Below are 5,000 nucleotides of genomic sequence, written 5' to 3'. Positions count from 1 at the left end.
TATTATCATTAGTCTATTATTAGCATTGTTATTATTATTTTTATTATTATTATTATTATTAATATTATTATTACTACTACTACTACAATGATGATGATTATTATTTTTCTTATTATTGTTATCATCCTCATTATTATTAATATTATGATTAATATAAATATTATTAATGTTATTATTATTAATTTTATTATTATTATTATTATTATTATTATTATTATTATTATTAATACTATTATCATTATTATTATTATCATTATTATTGTTATTATTATTATTATGATTATTCATACTACTATTACTATTATTGTTAACATTATTATTATTATCATTACTATTATTATTATTTACATTATTATTGCCATTAGAAGTAGTAGTAGTAGTAGTATCCTTATCGTTATTATTATTATTATTATTATTATTATTATTATTATTATTATTATTATTATTATTATTATTATCATTATTATTACTATTATTATCATTATCGTTATTACTATTATTATTATTATTATTATTATTATTATTATTTTTATTATCATTATTTTCATTATTATTATTATTACTATTAGTACTACTACTACCACTACTACTATTATTATTATCATTATTATCATCATTATTATTATTATCATCATTATTATTATTACTACTGCTACTACTACAACTACTACTACTACTATTATTATTATTATTATCATTTTAGTTTTTATTGTCCTTATTTTTATTATCATTATTATTAATGTTATTATTACTATTATCTCTCTGTTCATTATTAGCATTATCATCATTATAGAATTCTCCTTCTTAAAGTTATTATCATTGGCTTCATTGATATTATCATAATCATTATCATTGTTATAACAACCACAAATATTTCGACTATTACTACTATTACAACAACAACTACTTCTACTACAACTACTACCATTACTACAACGACTCCTACTACCACTACTACTAAGGCTACTACTACTACGACTATTACTATTACTACTAGGACTACTACTACTACGACTATTACTATTACTACTACGACTACTACTACTGTACTATTACTATTACTACTAGGACTACAACTACTACGACTATTACTATTACTACTAGGACTACTACTACTACGACTGCTATTATTAAGACTACTACTATTACTACGACTGCTACTATTAAGACTACTACTATTAATACAACCACTACTACCCTTCTTTCCTCGAAAATAATTCCTACAGAGGAATGGAACACTTAGGAAATACAGGCTCATGCATTTCTTAATACTCTTGGTGTCTTCCTAATTTGATAAGATAAGAGTTCAAATTATAGATGTATTATTTAGGCTTTATAACTTTAACGGGATTTCTAGAGGGAGGAAATATTTAATTATGTTCTATGTTTCCCTTCTTTTTTTTTTTTTTGTCTGTTTGTCTGTTTGTTTGACATGATTATCTACTTGTTCGATGTCATTTCATGTTATTAGGATAGTCTATGTTATCTATATTTCAAAATGTGTCCGATATATGTATTATTATTATTATTATCATTATTATTTTTATTACTATTATTATTATTATTATTATTATTATTATTATTATTATTATTGTTATTGTTATTATTATTATTACTATTATTATTATTATTATATTATATCATTATTATGATTATTTTTATTATTACTATTAAATTATATTATCATTTTCATTATTATTATTATTATTGTTATAATTATTATATTCATTTATTTATTTATTTATTTGTTTATTTATTATTATTATTATTTTTTGCACTTTAAGAAAAACGAACCAAAATACAAAGAAAACGCAGAAAGAAAGAGAAAAAGAAAAAAACACATAAAACAGAGGAAGAGAAAGAGAGAAAAGAGAAAGAGAAAGAAGAATAGGAAGAAGAAAAAAAAAAGAGATAAACGGAGACCTAGAGCAACCTAATCACAAATGTCTCAAGTACTTATTTCACTTCTTCGTCTCTCTTACGATGAAATGCTAGACGGAGGTTTCCTCTTCTCTTGCCTTCTCTCCGTTTTCTCTTCTTCGTATTTTTCGTTTTGTTAGTTCTGTCTGGGTTTCATTCTGTGACTTTCGTTTTCTGAGGTTTTCTCTCTGTTTCTGTTTCTCTCTGTTTGTCTGTCTGTTTGTCTGTCTCTGTCTCTGTGTTTGTGTCTCTGACTCTCTCTCTCTCTCTCGCTCTCTCTCTCTTTCTGTCTCTGTCTCTGTTTCTCTGTCTTTGTCTCTGTCTCTCTCTCTCTCTCTCTTTCTCTCCCTCTCTCTTTCTATCTATCCATCTATCTATCTATTTATCTGTTTTTCTATTTATTTGCCTCTCTATCTATCTTTCTATCTATCTTTTTATCCATTTACCCATCCATCTATCTATCTATCTCCTCTTTCTCCATAGCAAAATAAACATAAAAACGATGTGATTCCATTCAAGTCAGCAAAGTCAAGAGTAAAGTCAAGTCAAGTCAAGTCAGTCAAGCTAAGTCAATCCCAAGTCAGCAAAGTCCATTGCAAAGTCAAATCAAGTCAGTCAAGCCAGTCAAGTCCAGAGCTAAGTCAGACCCGGTCAGTAAAGTCCAAAGGAAAGTCAAGTCAGGTCCGGAACGAAGCCCAACCCCCAAACGACACTAACAGCGTCGCCTTCAGTATTAACTCTGCCATTAATGCATGTATCGCCGTGCAAGTCAGGTCCAGATTAATGCCAAGACGTATCTCTGATTGATCGAACGTGTAAGATCACGAGTTCAAGATAACCTGCGGTGTTTGAGAAGTAAAATCGTCGTTGATATTCGGTCCTGTGGCTTGGGGAAACATGCAGAGGAATTTATTTTATACAGACGCATGTATAGAAATATCATTTTCTGTTGTGAATATGTCTTGTGTTTACGAGTCTTCATGCAGTAGAAGAAGGCCTTTAGTGCTGGTTACCGTGGGGAATTTTTTTTCTTTACAAAATGGAGGCTGAATTAATAATATCGGTTTGTGCTGTGAATATTTCTTGTGTTTACGAATCTTCATGCAGTAGAAGGCCTTTGGTGCTGGTTAGCGTGGGGAGAAATTTTTACAAAATGGAGGCGGAATTTTGAACGCGTCGCCGATCGTTGCGAAACTATAGGTTGGTTTATTTATCTATTTATCTATTTTTTATCTTAAAGTAGGGGAGGTTTTTCAGATTAGAGTGACGTTAGTGTTTTATCTAAAAGAGGAAAAGTATGAAATTATTGGAACTCAATCATGGAAAAAATAAAAAATAAATCAGATTAACACCGCCAATTTCCACTCGGAAACCATAAAACTTAAACCCAATTCACGCAACAAACACACCTCTCTCCCAAACAAACCAACAAACACACAAACCAAAAAAAAACCCTAACAACAACAACAACAAAACCTTTCCACTCCCCCCCCCCCCAAACAAAAAAATCAACCCAAATAAATTTTAAAAGTTTCGAAAATTTAGACCCAAAATGAACCGAGGAGAACCATTCGCAGGCAGAAGAGGGTCGATGCGTTACATGTGCATCCCGTGTGGCGTGTGCGGTTTTGGTCAGGAACTTCGCTGTAACGGACTCCGGTGTTGGTAATCCCTCTCGTAAAAAAAAAGCTTTAATGAAAAACACTGGCGACGCGATCAAGGGAAGGTTCTATTGTGTTTTTTTCGTTGTTTTGTGATTGTTGTTATTGTTGTTGTAATTGTTATTATTATACTTATTATCATTACTGGTGGTCTTGTTATTATCGTTTATTATTATTAGCATTAGTATTATTATGTGTATTATCTTTATTATTATTATCATTATTGTTATTATCACTGGTATTATTGTTATCATTGTCATAATTAATGTTGTTTTATTATAATTTTCCTGGTATTGTTATTATTATCATTTTTATTGTTACTGTTATTATTATCATTATTTACATTGTTACTGTTATTATTATCATTAATTTATTGTTACTATTATTATTATCATTATTATCAAAATCATCATCATTATCATGATCATTATTACTGTCATTATTATAATTATAAATATGCATGTGATAACGTGTTGGGATTTTGTGTGTGTGTGTGTGTGTGTGTGTGTGTGTGTGTGTGTGAGTGTGTGTGTGTGTGTGTGTGTGTGTGTGTGTGTGTGTGCGTGCGTGTGTGTTTGTGTGTGTGTGTGCGTGCGTGTGTGTCTGTGTGTGTGTGTGTGTGTGTGAGTGTGAGTGCGTGTGTGTCTGTGTGTGTCACCTTGTCTAAATGCATGTGCATACGCGTGGTGGAGCCAAGTACCCACACATTGAGGACAAGTAATAGAGGGGGGGAAGTGGTGCGTGTGTGATGGGGGGGATGGGGTTGGAGGGAGAGAGGAGGAGGGGGGGATGGTGGAGGGGTTGAGAGGGGAGGGGAGTGTGGGGGGGGGGAGGGGGCTTTAGCTGGGTCTGTATTCACAGGGGAGATAAATGATTAATGACCTTGGCTAGATGGCACGGCAAACTTCTTTTCAAGCTACTCGTTCACATCCAACGTTGAATCAATATTAAATAATTAGAGGGAAATGTTTTTTTTCCCCCTCCCTCTCTCTCTCTCTCTCTCTCTCTCTGTCTCTCTCCCTCTCTTTCCCTCCCTTTCCCTCTCTTTCTCTCCCCCTTTTGTGGTCGACTATGAGGCCCTGATCAAACACAAGTACAGGCCGTTTGTGGAGAGAAAGAGAGAAGGGGAGAGAAAGAGAGAAGGGGAGAGAAAGAGAGAAGGGGAGAGAGAGAGAGAGATCAGTCGTTATCCTTTTTTTTCTTCTTCTTCTCTTTCTTCGTCTTCTTTATACACACGAGGGTTTGATGTGTTCATTGGCGCTCGTTTCGGACGCTGATGGGAAGTGTTGTATAAGAAAAGACACGGAATTGATCTTTGTATATACTGACAATGATGTCTTTGTTATTATCATTTCCAAGACCTGATTTTTACTCTTAATCTGTAGGAGATCAGTAATATATATGAGTCTATATTATTTC

The 5,000-nt window shown here is 32.1% G+C and overlaps 1 protein-coding gene across 2 annotated transcripts in view; it reads left to right on the top strand.

The window, feature by feature from the left end:
* LOC125047691 (homeobox protein Hox-B5-like) overlaps positions 1-5,000 on the top strand; it is a 153,129-nt gene that overhangs the window by 7,605 nt on the left and 140,524 nt on the right. The window lies entirely within an intron of this gene.

The sequence above is a fragment of the Penaeus chinensis genome, chromosome 41, assembly GCF_019202785.1.
Source record: "Penaeus chinensis breed Huanghai No. 1 chromosome 41, ASM1920278v2, whole genome shotgun sequence".
Lineage (NCBI taxonomy): Eukaryota > Metazoa > Arthropoda > Malacostraca > Decapoda > Penaeidae > Penaeus > Penaeus chinensis.
This window is presented reverse-complemented; position numbering and strand designations above follow the sequence as displayed.